The sequence below is a fragment of the Cavia porcellus genome, unplaced genomic scaffold (assembly GCF_034190915.1).
Source record: "Cavia porcellus strain 051 isolate PalLab524CR breed Dunkin Hartley unplaced genomic scaffold, mCavPor4.1 scaffold_7, whole genome shotgun sequence".
In the NCBI taxonomy this organism is placed as follows: domain Eukaryota; kingdom Metazoa; phylum Chordata; class Mammalia; order Rodentia; family Caviidae; genus Cavia; species Cavia porcellus.
The window spans coordinates 34,675,450-34,691,951 of record NW_026947490.1 but is presented as its reverse complement, the minus strand read 5'-3'; the positions used below and the strand labels follow the sequence as shown (position 1 = coordinate 34,691,951).

General features: G+C 44.9%; 2 pseudogenes; both read right to left on the bottom strand.

Moving 5' to 3' along the window:
* Positions 1 to 251: 251 nt before the first annotated feature.
* LOC100722143 (leukocyte immunoglobulin-like receptor subfamily A member 5) lies at positions 252 to 4,852 on the bottom strand (annotated as a pseudogene).
* Positions 4,853 to 5,009: 157 nt separating this feature from the next.
* Positions 5,010 to 6,168, bottom strand: LOC106025046 (leukocyte immunoglobulin-like receptor subfamily A member 5; annotated as a pseudogene).
* Positions 6,169 to 16,502: the final 10,334 nt, after the last annotated feature.

Here is a 16,502-nt window from a genome sequence, read left to right as displayed (position 1 = left end):
AACTCCTAATTAATTTGATATATATTTTATCAGAGAATCATAAGAGATCATTAAAAAGTTATTGGAAGACAATCTGAAGATAATACGAAGTATAGTAATACATGCAAACCAACAGCTTTGTTGTATAACAAATTATTATTCAGAAAACATAAAATCACCAATTCTTAACATATATTTTTAAAATATGGGATCATATTATAAAATTTTTATGAATACAAGATTTTCACACAAATCTGAAATATTTGTATAGCTCATAACTGAACTATAGAATTTTCAATATCAATTTTCAACATCTTGGTTTCATTTTGGGTCCTTCTCTGGCTTCAATAATTCTGGAAGAGCAGAATCCCGAGGGCCACCAGGACCAGGCCAGACAGGCCAATCTGGATGAGATTCCCCACTGTGTAATCCTGGGGCTATGAGGCTGGGGATGGGGACAAAGAGGTCACACAGGTCAGGACAGAGCAGAATCCCCCCTGGTTCCTGCATGTCCACCTGCGCACCTGAACATGACCTGACCAGTTTATCCAGCCCCATAACAGAATTCTCCTTCTCTCTTGTCTTGGGCTCTGAGCTGTTCTGTGATGGGCTGTTGATCTCAGCTGCTCCTGGGAACCAAGAAAGATAAGTGGGACATGTAAAGCTTTGAACAGACAGACACGAGCCTCCCCACCTCCACATCCTTGTGACTCAATATCATGACAAATGTGATGCAGACTCTTGGTGAGCCTTTGCCACTGCAGCAGTGTCACCTCTGGTCACTTAGACTCATCAGTCTCACTGCTGCATGAGCTCAGGACTTATGTCTGAGTCCCTTAGGAGCAAAGTTTAGCTAATTTCACAAAGTTTAAGATCCAGGAGGAAAATGATCTCCAATTCCTAAATCACCAAGTCCTTTGAGCAAACAGGATGTTTGCTCAGTGTGGGACACAGGACCCTGTGAGCGACCTCTCCCTGAAGAGGAGTTTCCTCACCACCAACTGAGGACCCAGGGTCTAGAGGTGTGAAGACTGGTCCTCAGGGCTCCAGAGCATCAGGAGCACAAGGGGTGAAGTCTGAGGAACCCCCTTCCCCACCCAGCCAGGTCCCCTGGTGCCTCCTTCTCCCTGTGACTTCTGCTAACTCAGCATCACATAGTTAGAAACACCCTCAGTGCAATGCACACACAAAGATACTCGCGTGTGTAACTTAGTGTGTGTGTGTGTGTGTTCCACATGGCAGTAGCATCAGTGCTCCATGGAAACAGTGCTGCTGCTTTTCAGAATGAAAATCTATGTTGGATGACTGGTAATAAACAAGGAAAAATGTATTTATGGAACAACATTGCGAATATGAATGAAAAGCTGTAGATAACAAACATAAATACAGCTGGATCCATGAAAAATTATGCATTAGTACATATTTAGATTATGATGGAGACATGTATAACCATGTGCATGCATAGTTGAAGCAATAACTTTGGTGGACTAGTGAGATTTTAAGAAATGTAATTTTCAATATTCTATTTTTGCATCATGTGCTATGCCCATCCTTCTGTTCTAACTGACTCTGTTTTGTTTAGTCACGTTAGGTTTTATTCTTTTCAAAAAAAGTAATAAGAACTGTGGGAGTAAAAAAACCCAAGAAGTGTAATTGTTATTGTAAAAAAGAGAGGAAAGGAGGGTGGTCTAAGGGATATAACTGCATGTATGTTTGAGTGTGTAGGATGGAAAACCATATTACTGAGCTTTTCTTGGATCATTGAATGGAACTGTCTGCAATCTCACTGTATGAATGTCCACTTTATATGCTTTAATTTTATAATTTGGACAACTGTTTCTAAGATGACAATATGTAACCTATTAACTAGTGATTTCTTACTGTATTTTTTTCTTGAAATTCTGTTTTATTTGTACACTTGTTTTTTATTTCCTTTCTTTTTTCTCTTTAAATAAAAAAAGAAATATAATTTTCATTGTAGTGAACTGGACACAAATTTTATCAGTAATCTGAACACATTGTTTGAATAAAGAGAGGAGAAGGGAGAATAAAAAATCATTATGGAGGCCGGCAATGTAGCTCAGAGGCACAGCACCTTCCTGGCAAGTGCAAGGTCCTGATTTCACTTTGAAGTTCCATAAATAAATAAATATATGTAGTGTAGAATAAAATGTTTTAGCTTAATATCCTTTTTGTTTATAGTGTTAAATCAATGAATTTATTTTCAAATAATTACAGTACTTGATCAATTTAAACATTATATACAAATGTTAATTCTTATGAATACAACTTTGAAATGTTTCTAAAGTTCATTAATAAGGCTCAACTCAAGCATCTTAGATAATGTGTGATATTAAGAAGCTATTCCTTACAATTGATATACAAAGCTAATCTATTCCTATGAAAACAGAAATGCAGGCAATTGTCAGTTAAAATATAATTCCATATGTCTGTAAATCTATTTCCACAGAAAAGTATCTGGTTAGAATTGAAAAGACAGAGCAACAACACAGGACTGCAAACAAAAAATGCACAATGATTCAAACAGGATTGCCCAGAAGCCCTGTGGGGGATCCCAGTGACCTAGAGAACAGTGCTGGCCCCACCTCATTCTCAGGTGAGCACAGAGCACAGAGGCCCCAGAACTCAGGAGTGGCTGTGCCCAGCAGTGTCTGCAGCCTGGTGCTTCTCTCTGCAGGAGAAGCTGTGCTGGGGGCTCAGCCTCACTCGCAGTCTGATCCCACTAAGGCTGCCCTCTGCCCTCCAGGGCCCTGGTTCCTGCCTGGACCTCAGACGCATTCACCCTGGTGACCACAGGGCAGCAGGCACTCTGTCCTCAGAACTCCAGGAAGCCACCGGTCTCCCTCAGTGTCCCCCTCCTGTCTCCTCTGGAGACTAATTCTGCCCTGAAAATCACACACAGTGCTGCAATGCTTCTAGGACTCTTGGAGGTCAGGTGACAGTGTCTCCTCCATTCACATGTCAGGGCCATGACTGAGGCTCTGGGACAGCAGAGCAGATGATTCTGTGGGAGAGACATTAGGAAGAGAGGGCTGGGCCCTATCCTCTCCCTCAGTTCAGTCCCACTTTCTCCTATTTCACTTGTGTCCCCTCGCGTCACTCCATGACCATTAATTCTGTGGGAGACGACAGGATGGGAGTCTAGGCAAGGAGCTCCAGCCTGCATCGGCCTCCTCATCGGGGGATGCTCATCTGTGGACCCTCCCCTCCATCAGCACTGTGTTTTGGGGTGGCAGACCAGTGCTGGGGACATGACACAAGAGCCTCACTGGGACATGGGGTCCTGAGGAAGAACTGTTGGTGCCATTTCAGATCAGTTTTGGGTCCCAGGTGATATAGAAGGATGGGGCAGCTGGGGACTGAGCCCAGGGAGTTTGACTTCCAAGCTCCTTCTCCTACCAGAGCTGAGCTCCTGAACTTCAGGGAGAGAATCTGAATGCTGCCACTTGGCCTGGCACCCTCTGCACTGTCACTGCCACTGTCACTGCCAGAGGGACAGAACCCCTGTAGTCACATCTTGGAGCTCTCCTGGGAAGCTGCTGCTCCAAGACTCACAGCAAGGTCAGCACTGAGAAGAATTTGAAGGTTAGGGCCAGGCTTCTAGTTAAACCTGGAGAAACTGAGGCCCACACAGGAGGAGCTAGTCTGAGTCAACATCTGCAAAGGAGTCTACCATAGTCCCCCAGCTCAGTCTCTGTCCTGGACCTTCCCATCAGGGCCCTCACTCAACACCCAAGTTTCACACTCTGGTGTGCTGGGTTAACACTCAGCTTCCTAGAGAAAATGGGGAGGTCAGGGCCCAGGCTCCCTGCTCCTCACTTCTGGTGCTGCTTCTCTTCAAGGCTGGACCCCAATATCTCTCTTAGGTATGAAAACACATCGTGAAGCCCAGATATCCTGACTCAACCTCCTCCTGGAGATGATCTGTAAAATGGCCACTGTCAATTATTTGGGGACTCAAACATGATTGGGTTAAAGAAAGGACTTCCTCACCTGAGACCAGGAGCTCCAGGGCATCACTGGGCTCTGACCACACCTGTGGTTTGGCAGCATAACAGCCATAGCACCTGAACATCCATCTGCATGGGGTTCGAAGTGCACATAGGGAACAGGGCCACCACTTGTTGATTTGAGCCTTGTTGTGAGTCAAGCATCCAGTACAGATTGTCTTCTCCTTCCTTAGTCACAAAGAACCTGTCAAATCCCTCCCATGAGCCACACTGCAGGATCACATTCTCCTCTGAGGTCACCACAGGGCTGGGCAGGGCTGAGAGGCTGGGTTTGCTGTAGGCTCCTACAAGACAAGGAGGCAGCATGTGAAATGGACTCACAGCTTCCACACTGTCCCCAGGGCTGGACTGTGAGAGCAGGACACCCCTAAGAGCAGACCCCTTCCTGAGGGCAGAGCCGGGGGCTGGGACCCTGAGTGTCCTCTCACCTGTCACCACCAGCTCCAGGGCATCACTGGGTTCAGACCAGCCAGCAGGGCTAATCGTCCTGCATATGCAGCGATATTGCCTTGCATCATCCTCTGTCATGGATGGGATGGAGAACTTGGCCTTGTTCCCTGGCTCAGGTGACATCTGTGTGTCTGAAAATTCTGGGCCATCCTCTCTGTACAGATGGTATAGCTGGACCCCCAAGGTCCCCTCTCACCAGAGGGTCACAGGAATCCCCGAGGGTATCATAGAGCCTGGCTGAGCCTGGAGCTTGGGTTTTGGGGGGATACCTGCAAGGAAGCAGGCAAAAGGGGGTGATGTGTTCTCACTATTCACAGTAAATCCTATATGGAGAAAAATTTTAGGCTGATCTGTGATGAGCAAAATACACCCAAGAATCCCCCTGTAGACATAGGGCCCTTCTGGACACTATGATGTGAACTTTCCCTGTCTCATCCTGGCTGTGATATTTCTAGTCTCACTGTCCCCAACTCCGTCCCTGAGTTCAGCATCCCTGGGTGCCTCACCTATCTCACCCCCAGCTGCTTCCAAGGTCTCTAGTTCAGGTCCTCAGTCATGAAAGGAAAAAGTTGGGGTTTCCTCACCTGAGATCTGGATCTGCAAGGGGTCAATGGGCTCTGACCACAGTTGGGATTGGTTCCAATAACAACCATAGCATCTGCACATCCACCTGTGTCTGGGGGTTACAGGGTCCACATGGAACAGGGCCTTGGCCTGCCCATTAGGGCCTTGCTCTGAGTCCAGGGTCCAGGAGAGCTTGTTTCTTCCTTCCTTATTCAGAATGAACCTGTCAAATCCCAGCTGTGCCCCACACTGGAGGGTCATAGTCCCCTCTGAAGTCACCACATGGCTGGGCAGGGTTGAGAGGCTGGGTTTGCTGTAGGCTCTTAGGAGAGAAGGAGGCAGCATTTGAAATGGACTCACACCTCCCACACTGTCTCCAGTACTGGGTTGTGAGAGGGGGGCACCCCTGAGAGTAGGCCCATTCCTGAGGGCAGAGCCTGATTCTGCAACCCTGAGTGTCCTCTCACCTGTCACCACCAGCTCCAGGGGCTCACTGAGCTCTGAGTAGCCAGAAGGAGTGTCGTAGTAGCAGCGATGTAGCCCTGAATTGTGCTGTGTCATGAACGGGATGGAGAACATGGCCATGTTCTTGAGTTTCAGTAGTATTTGTCTTGTCCAGAGATCTTGGCTTCCCTCTTTGTACAGACCAAATATATGTGCTCCCACATTCCCTTCACACTAGAGGGACACAGTCTCACCCCAGAATATCACAGATCCTGGCTCAGCCCAGAGCCTTGGTTTGGGTACTGTCCCTGCAGGGAAATCACAGCTAGTTTTCAGCACCTTCTTCCACTCCTCAGATCCCTGCACTCAGCCCCAGAACTCTCCAGACTTTCCAGCACCAGCCCACACCTGCTGTGCTCCAATCCCAGTGGCCAGGGTTGGCCTGGCAGGGGGACCAAGGGCAGCTGTGGACACACTCACCTGCCTGCACTGAGGTCCTGAGACCCAGACCCAGCCCTGGAAGAGAGTTCCATGTGACAGGTTTGCCCTGGTGCCTGAACAAGTCCTCTGCTCCCAGGAGCCTCCTGAGCCTCTGGTTTCCTTATGGACAAGGGTCTTGCTGTGGGTTTCAGACTAGGGTTTCCCATCCCCTGGCTCAGTTCTCACCAATGCAGGGCAGGGCCATGAGTGTGGTGGTCATGGTGTCTCTTAGCTCCAGGTGAGACTGTGTGGATAGAGGAAGCCACAGTGCCTGACACACTGAGTTTGACAGCTGGGCATTGGTTTCTGCCCTTCATAGGTTGAGCACGTCAAGAGCCCCACAGGAAGTGGAACTGATGTGCACTGGCAGCAAGGCTATTTTTTCCTCAGGCTGATCCTGTCTGGGCTCCAAATTGATGTGGTTTCCCCTTCCTCCTTCATGTTCCTGATTGTTCCTCACTTCACTAAGTTCCACGTCAAAAAGCAGTTAAAATACCCAGAGACTTTCACAGCTGATGCCTTCCAGAGCATGGTCACCATGAGCGGGTCCTTCCTCTCAAAGCCTCCCATGGGTCTCCTCCCTCACTCAGCCCATCCACCTGCACAGCATGGTGCTCCTCACCATAGCCGTCCTCCCCCAACCCTGGAGAGGCTATGAGGAGGATGCACGTCCCTGCTGCTGGTGAACTACAGTGTCCAGCTATATTGTTGAAATTTCTATTTTCAGGTTATATCCTCTATGGTTGAGGTATATTTTTAGCTCAAAAAATGTTAACTGACTGGTTGTCCCTTCCCCAATTCCTAATGAACACTGCGCTTTCCTTTATGACATGAGCTCACATTCAGGAAAACTGAAGCTCATCCCAGGAGCACACCTCAGTCTTCTCAATGAGTTTTTTGAGGTCTGGTACATAGTGACTTTTAGGTGATCAGTGTAAAATGGAACAAAACGGACACAAATATCTCCTGTTGGAAAGCTTCACAGTACAAATGCAGTCCTGTTTTAGGAACATCTCACAGCAGGAGGTGTGGTTCCTTAATACCCCCAGGGGCCCCTCTGCTTCCTGCACACATGGTGACAGTGGTTGTACTGAGGAGCAGATGGAGCCAACATTGTTACCACTGGAGCTGGGCACTGAGATCCCTCTTACCTGTTGGTGGCACCATGCAGTACAGGAAAGATCTCTCCAGAGAACGCTGTGTACATGATGCAAGGGTGGCAGTGGTAGTGGCAGGATGCAATGTGGCTCTGCCAGTGGAATAGAGCCTTCCACCTTGTGACCACCCCTCCCTGGTCCACATACCTGGCAGCACCTGGATAGCCCGGCTGCAGGGAAGTCCTGGTGACACCGCAGTGGGTGAACTGTCCCTTTGTCCCTCCCCTGAGAGGCTGCCCTAGGTCACCTCATGAGAGTTGGCTGATAGCTTGACATTTCTGAGTTTCACTTTTCTCTCTGTCCTCCTAATCCTCCCTGAGCCTCTCTCTGCCCACCTGTAAGCACTTCCTAACATGTCACTGTGTGTGCATTCTCATGGTCTGGATTTCCTGGGAGCACAGGCTGAAGGATCCTTTCTTCCCTCTCCTGGGTCAGCTCTGCTTTTCCAAGTGTCCACAAATGTCTGGAGTCTACCTTTTCATTTTGCTTCCAGTATTTTGCTATGTTTATGATCTTCCTCCTAATGATTTCTGTTTTCTGTGTACCCAGTCAAGCTTCCCTCACCTTTTAAATTAATTTCTGAAGAGCCACAGTTCATTCCTAGCTATCTTTGTCATCATTGTCATTGCTATGTGTTGTCATCATCTTTCCTTCATGCCCTTGTGTGAACCTCCTGAGAAATGTGGAAAAGAAACCCAGTGACACAGTCCCTTCTCTCCTTCCTAGTTCATGAGTCAGAATTACCAATTATTCCTTTGTAAGTAGGAAGCTTCTTTCAGATTCTTATAAAATCCTTTCAAATTCAACTGAGCACTCATCTTGTCATTTGAAATTGTGGACACTTGGTGACTTTCTGTAGAATCTTTTTCTTCACCTGTTTGGCTGAACATATTTTTCCTATAAACATGGTAAAATGCACTGATGTTATTAATTACCATAGCATCCCTGATTCTTTGGGCAAATCCACTTTGCTCACACTTTTAGACACCAAAGTGTGTTGTTGGCTACTGTTTAACCCAGGGATCCTGTGCTGTCATTTTCCTCTAATGAAAAATGAGGAAGAATTTCTGGTGGGAATATTGGCTTCTCCAACTGCAAAAGTTAAGACGCATTACTTCTGTATTTCTTTTGTGAATATTTGCTTTCCTATACAATGTTACCAGGGCTTTATAAACTTTATTAGATTTAAAGTAAACATTTATATTTTTATTGTTCTAATTTAAATTACTATTGGTTGCTATGATCATTATTTCCTAGTTTCTTACTTTGTCAAGATTGATGTAATCTTCATCCAAATATAAATCACTGTTTTTGTTGTGTTTCAATTTTTTTATTGAATTGTTTTTACTCTAACGTACAGCTACATCATAAGCTTAGTGTGTACTTTTTAATTTATTTAACTTGATCACTCTGCAGTTTCCTCAGTTGAGTCTAAGTTATTTTAAAAACTAACTTTTTACATATGCAAATGTTTTGGTGTAGCTGTCTGTTAGACCACAGGATCAAGAGATGTCTAGAAAATCTCAGGGTCGAATCAAGTCCAGGTACTCCCTCTGACACCCAGCCTTTTTCTGGGACTCTCCTATAAACAAATGATAAATAAGTTGCTTGGCCTATGCCATGCATATTAAGTGTGTCACCGATGGGCCACAGCCAAAGGGCATGATGGGATTGCTGAATTTCTGGAAGATCCTCTTCCCTGGGGATCTCAGATGAACAGTTTTTGACATTGGTTCTCCTGGGAATGTCAAGGTGCACTAGAGTCTAGAACACCCTGAGATCAAAGGTGGCTACATTGGTTCCAGCCTCACAGCTTGCTCAACTCAGAGTAGAAGTGAAAAGTGCGGAGGAGGAGAAAAGATAGCAGATAGATAACAACTGGCCACAGAGGCTCCCTGAGATAGTCAATGTAGAATTCCACATAATACAGAGTGGGGAGCTCCAAACAGAGGGAGATGAATTCTCTCATCCCAAGAAGAAATTAAGGCAACTTGCCGACCATCTGAAGTCCCGCTGCAACTTGCTGAGGTCCCATCATGACTTGCTGTGCCATCCAAGGTCCCACTGCTTTGACACTGAATTTGGAGGTCAGTGAGCCAAAAGGAGAGCTAAGTTGGCAGGGTGCCTATATCGACTTGTGGTATGTGACGGGGGTGGAGCGATTCCATAAATAGGGGGGCTCTGGCTGATGACATTCTGGAACTGGGCAGGACTGGCAAGTACAAGGGGCAGCAGTGACTTCAGTCAATTGTTCCCTTCCCAAACAGGATTGGTGGAATGAGCTAGGCCTGGGTCATGTGACCTGGCTGAGACACAAAAGTTACCCAAAATCAAGTCGCTACGGCAGCAGCACACACTAACCATATTATCCCAGTGAAACCTCAGGAGTTTGACTGAAAGTGCAGGTGACAGCAGCTTGACTGACCTGGAGGGGAGGTGGTGCAAAGAAATACAGTGCACGCCACAGCAGCTTGACTGATCCCCGTATGCTGTGCTCCAGCCACTGCCTCTGGTGCCTCCAGGATGCCAGCAAGAGCTGTCACCATGGGCCTGCAGGAGGCTGGAGGAGCAGAGACTGGGCACCCACCAGCTACCCTTGCACCTGCTACCACTGTCACCACCACCGCTGCTGCTGCTCTGGTGCTCCAACTGCTGCCACCCAGAGGGGAGTCTGTGCAAAGTAATACAGTGCAGGCCACAGCAGTTTGATAATTCAGAGGGGAGGGGCCAGGATATGCTGTCAATGTCTGCAACTCGCTAGCATGCAGCAGTGTGAAGGATCATCTAGCCAGCGTGCTTCAGAAGAATTATAAACAACAAAGAAACAAACTGGGGCCTCCTGGAAGAAGCAAAAAAGATGGGAAGATGAAGCAACAACAAATAGTCCCCAGGTCCCAACCCTGAGAACATGGACCCAGGACAGGTAAATACAAAGGACAATGAGAACAAGCATTCAATATCAGACATAGCACCAGTGGACATAAAGAGATATATTTGGGACCTCATAGATGAGTTCAAAAATGAAATATTTAGCCAAGTAAAGCAAGACATAAGAAGATTAATAAAAGAGATACAAAGCACCCCTCAAGCAAACACAGATGGAAGAAGGGAGGAACACAAAGGAGAGAACCATTTGATGAAGAATATAAAAAAAATATAGAATACATGAAGCAGATACAAATAGATCACCAGGAAATTAAAAACTCAATGGAAAGATGGCAAAACTGCTTGAAAGAAACTAAGCATAGATTATCCAAACTGGAAGACAACTTTGCAATGTGAAAGTATGAAAGGGAAAACTTCTTTAAAATAACAAGGAAACAAGCAGTAACAATACAAAGGCTAGAAGATGACAAAAGGATCTATAACTTAAGAATAAAGAATGTGAATGAAGAAGCTGGGGTACAAACAAAGGAAATACAAAGATTATTCACAGAAATAATTAAGGAAAACTTCCCAAACATAGGAAAAGGAAATGATACTCTGATATATGAGGCATACAGAAATCCAGCCACCTACAACCAAATCAGAGCTACACCCAGGCATATAATAATCAAGATCCCACAAATTCAGTATAAGAACAGAACATTAAAAGCTAAGAGACAACGTTGATAACCATTGTTGATAACCTTGTACTCTGTTCTACACCATGTGCTACGTCTATCCTTGGTTTTGACTGACAGCTTTGTTATGCCATACTTGACTGTATTCTCTCCCCCCCAAAAAAGTAATAAGAACTAAGGAGTAATAAAATCCAAAATGTGTAAATTTTGTTGTAAAAAAGAGAGGGGAAAAAAAAGAGCTCTAACGGATATAACAGCAAGTGTGTTTAGGGGTGTTAAATAGCTGACTATATCAATGTTTTTGGATCATTGAACACAGCTGTTTGCAGTCTCCCTGTTTGAATGTCCACTTTGTATTCTTTGATACTGTGATTTGAGCAATTATTTTCAAGATGATAATATGTAATCTATTAACAGGTGATTTCTTACTGGTTTTTTTTTTTTTTTTTGTAGTTCTGTATTACGTGTACCCTTACACTGCTATGTTTTGTTTTGTGTTTTTCTCCTTTTCCTCTTAAATAAAATTTTTTTTAAAATGCAAAAAAAAGCTATTAGAGACAAGAAACAGATAATCTATAGAGGAAGGCCCATCAGAATAACGGCAGACTTCTTGACACAAACCATCAAGTCAAGAAGATCCTAGAGCAAAATATTCCAAGCCCTGAAAGAAAATAACCTCCATCCCTGATTGATATACCCTGCTAAACTGTCTCTAGAAATTAATTCTGAAACAAGATGCTTCCAAGACAAAGAAGAACTTGGGAAATTCGCAACCACCAGTCCTACTCTACAGAGAATACTTCAGAGTATTCTAGAGGGAGAGAAAAGTAATAGGATTCCAGGAACAGTGGCAGAGAGGCCTCAATGAATGAAGCAGGAAACAGAATGAAGAAGATAAGCAGACAACTGATGGTAAAAAAAAAGAGCATAACAGAAATGAGGCAGGGAAGATTTTATTCAAAACTGATATGATTGATAGTATCAAGTCTGAGAGTATAGTCAACTACACTGAAGATGACAAGACTCTACAATATGCATTCTGGTTTGATAACTACCAGTTTTTGAAGTTCTATACTATATACAAAGTTGAGTTTTTATTAATACTTTTATGTACTGATATATTCAATTATAATATGTCTGATGATATAGTCAATTCTATTGGAGATAACAAGAGACAACACAGAAACCATGGTAGAACTATTTGTACAATGGTCTTATATGTTTATTTTGTTTCATTTATTTATAGGAATATGTTTTGTTTTGCCTTACTTTGTTTTGTTTCTCCCTCTAATATAGAAAGGATAGAAAAACATGTTAAGACTCATGCATGTGCAGAATCTATAAACAGTTTATGAAAACTTATCATATGACACATGATGAAATGTACAGATATTTTGAAGAAAAAGAGACACTAAAATAACCAGTGCTGATCCTGGAGTGTCATAATGTGAAACCCAGCAATAGTATTATTCTTTGTTCAGAGTGATATTAGCTTGCTTGGGTTTATTCAATGTCAACATAATTGAAGATATGGATAACTGCATGTATGTTTAAGTGTATAGGATTGATAACCATATTTCTAAGTTTTTGTTGGATAGTTGAACAGAACTGGTTGCAATCTCACTGTTTCAATTGCCACTTTATATGCTCCACTTTAGTATCTTGAATATTTGTAAGAAGACAATTTATAATCATCAACTAGTGATTTCTTACTGTTTATTTTCTTCTTTGAGATTATGTATTATTTCTACCTGTTTTTTGTTTTGTTTAGTCTTTCTTTAAATTAAATCTTAAAAAAATACACTACAGTATTCAGTGCTGATCATGGAGTGTCATAATGTGAAATCCAGAAATACTATTATTCTTTGTTCAGAATGATTTTAATCTGCTTTAGTTTGTTTAATCTCAACATAAATGAAGATATGGATAACTTTATGTATGGTTACGTGTATAAGATTGGCAGCCATGTTACTAAGTTTTTGTTGGACAGTTGAACAGAACTGCTTGCAGTCTCACTGTTTGAATTCCCACTTTAAATGTTACATTACTGTACCTTGAACAACTATTTGTAAAACAACAATATGTAAACATCAACTAATGATTTCTTACTGCGTATTTTTTTTGTCTGAAAGTATGTATTATTTCTACCTATTTTCTGTTTGGTTTTGCCTTTCTTTAAAGAAAATTTAAAAAAAAATCTCAGGGTCCTTACACCAGACTCCCAGGCTGCCTGTGATTCTCGGCTGAGTGAGCATGGGGCAGCTTCTGTCCATCCTGAGAATCCTATGTATCAATCCTAGCTCTGTGGGATCTGAAACTTCTCCTAGGCTGGTGGACAACCAGGCACGCATACACTGGGCACAGCTGAGCTCTCCTCTTCCTGGGAGGAAGGGGCTGTGGTTGGCTATTGTGTGAGCTTGAAGCTGTTCAGCTGGGTGTAGGTCACTCCCTGGGGAAATTCACAGTCAGCATCTAAGAGAGAGGGCGAGGAGCTGGGAATGCAGGTGCAGTGTGGAAAAGCCTGGAGACCTACAGGTAATGAGATTCAACTGCCTTTCCCTCTGCTTGTTTTCTCCTGTGGGTCTTACCTTCAGGTCCTAGCATGGCCTTGACATGGAATAAGCAGGGGAGACCCCACCACATCTCTGTCTGAAAGGCTGCACCTGGATGTAGGTCACTTCCTGGGGATATGTTGTTCAGGTCCCTGCAGCAGGGGTAAAGCATCAAAAGCTGACGCTCACCAAATAGGACCACTGTATTTTCTAATCAGGCAATGGTTGCTTATAGGGTGTATGATAACAGTCACAAAACTTCTACCAGTGGAAAATTGAACGTTTTCTGCACATACAATGCTTGCAGCCACCGTTGCGTATATAGTGGAAATGTTGCGCACAAAAATGTAAAAACACTTTTAATGCCTGATATGTAATCTATTCTCAATCACTCTTGATAAAGAAAACCCACAGGCTATATAACTCTGAAAGGTCATTTGTGTTGTGTTTCAAGGCTGAGAGTGTTTGTTGCTGGTGCAGCTTTCCCTTAGCACTAGGTGAGCTGCACCAGGCCCATCTCCATGCTGTGTCCAAGGAAAGGGTATGGACGTTTGTCTGTGCCTCCTCACCCTGTCCTCTGCAGCACGGGATGTGTGTGTCCTGCAGCGAGGGTGCCGTCCACCACACAGAAGGCTCACAGTGTGTGTGGACTCCTCTCCACCTACTGACCAGCATGTGCCCCTCAGCCACAGACCTCAGACAGCAGAGGAAGCACCATCACCCTACTAACCAGGGAGAGGAGAATGGCTGGATCACAGTAGAGAGTCCTGGGGTCCGTAGAGTCTTCCTCTGTTGGGGTGGATATCAGCACAATTCCCCAGCATGTGTCCCCAAACCCTCCTGTGGACAGGATCCTTGGAGGACTCCTGGCTCAGAGAAATAAAATGGGAATCACCTGGGCCTCAGAGCATTAATGTTCCAGACATGAGAAGCCAGAGACATTGGGTACTGAACAGTGAACTATGAACCGAGGGCCTCAGACACTGTGGGATCCACAGAACCTCATCACTGAGACTGAGAGATAAAGGTGCTAATGGGAAACTGTATGTCCACACTGAGTGCCCCATAAATACAGGAAATTCCATGGGAAGAAAACCACGTGCTAATTCTAGCAGTTCAGGAGCCCCTAGTTCAGAGTAGCAGGCTACACTAGTTCTTCACAGACAGTGATTGCTGGGAAGAAGAGGGATAAAGGGAGCCTTGGGTGGTCAACAGAAACCCACTTCCAGAGCACACGAAGTGCAGAGAGTGGCTGTGGCTCCCTGTCCAGAGGACGTCCTGCTCAGGACAGGTTCACAGCCTCAGTGCTAAGGCAAAATCTCTATCCCAGCAATTTCCAGGAGGGCAGGAGTGTGAGACAGTGCAGGAGGTATTCTGCTTGTTACCTGATGTCAGGAGACAAAGGCATTTCCTTCTGTGTAACATATTATAGCCTCTGAGTCTCTTTCCAAGACCCAGCTCCATGAGAATATGGGCCTGTGATTCTAAATTCCCGCCATCTATCTAGAGCAAGATGGAAGTTGCCACAACAGAAAGGGGCTGAATTCCTGCTTTGCTATATCACAGCTTTCACTCCCCTGTACCCTGTGAGTTCCTGGGTTCTGGCAGATATGGGCAATGAGCTGACATAGTTTTTATTTATTTATTCTAAATTTAATGTAAGTGGTAGCTGTTTCCAAGCACCACCTGTTTAGATAGCTCAAGTCACTGTGAAATTCTATTGGATAATTTCAAGGAAGTTTCACCCGGCTATCTGCACCAAGCAGGGATTATCACAGGAGAGTTTCAGAACATTTATTCTCCAGCAGTGAGAACTCAAGTGTGTCTCACATCCTCACGTGTCTTCACAATAGGGTCATTACTAATGGGGTCATAGGAAGCTTGGTATTGCTAAGGGACCCTGGAAAGTTAAACACAGTTTCATTTTGTGAAGATTTGCCTGATGCTACCTTGAAAAGTAGCAGAACCACTGTGGAAGAAACCTGCCCAGGGGAAGCCTGAATCCTTGCCTGCTGTGCTCTGTGGCCTCAGAGTTTGGGATGGCCTTGTGTCATCATGGGTTTAGTGGATGCTGAGTTCTAGGCAATGCTGGGCTCTGCTCACAGCCCAGGATGCACAGGACAGCAGGTGAACCCTGCTGTGAGGAATCTGAGGTCTCACATCTTTATCACCTCCTGTGTGTTTTTGGCTGCAGGGTCCTGACAGGAGGAGAGAGAGGGATAAGAGCCCAAGACTGCACCCTTGAAGGCAGCACCATGGGATGTGTGGGCTGGCAGCTGCGGGGAGGTTGTCAGCACAGGGAGCTCCTGTCCCACCCAACATTTGGTCCTCTTAGTGTGTGGAATCAAATACAGAACAGCTCTCAGTGACCTTGTTGTTTGAAAATTGACTGAGGAACTCACAAATGATAGTCCCAACCTGTGTGAGCATGGCTGACCACACAGCTTCACATCATCCCTAGGTAAAACAGGGCTTAGCCAAGCTAGTAAAGATTGTCATAGCCACGTGGGAGAGCAGGGAACCAGGCCTGAGGAGGTTCCTCCTGGGCATCTGTAGTTTCTTCATTTACATTTCTGTGAGAGTTTCCCATATTCAAAGCCTCCTTATGTCCAGGGCTGCCTCATGTTTAGGCAACGTGCAGCTCATCCCAACATGGATATGACAGGTCTCCCAGAATAGCAATTTCACTTATAATGGTTATCAAGCCTGAGCAGGGTTTCTCTTGAAATTTTCTATATTAATAATACTGTGTTTGGGAGAATAGACTGAAATCTCCCAGTTTCAAACAATAGAACAGAAATGTGGAATTATTTATCACAACTTTCTTACAGATGTTCCTCTCAGACTCTGCAGCAGTTATCTCCTCGTTCTGGACAAGCTAGAGAAGAACAGGAAGCTCCCAGTCTTTTCAGGGGCCTTAGTTCCCAGCACGGGGGCTGCCTCCTCAGAGAGGTGATTCCAGCTCACCCCAGAGACCCAAATTCTGAGCATTACAGGCTTCAGCATGAGACTGACTTAATGCAAGGCAGAGTTGTTTCAGCTCCTGAACATAATGAGACCCTCAGATTCTGGAAATCTTGATTTGAGCTGCCAGAAGATTCACTGGCTGTATCACCTGTACCAACACCACACCTCCCACCCGGGAAGCCCTTTGTATCTGAGGGGTAGGCAGGTACAGGGAAGACACAGCATGTGGCACAGATAATCCAGTCTAAATAATGTCCTGGAGAGACACAGGAGAAGACCAGTGCCCATGTGCACCCTGCCCACCATGACTGTGCC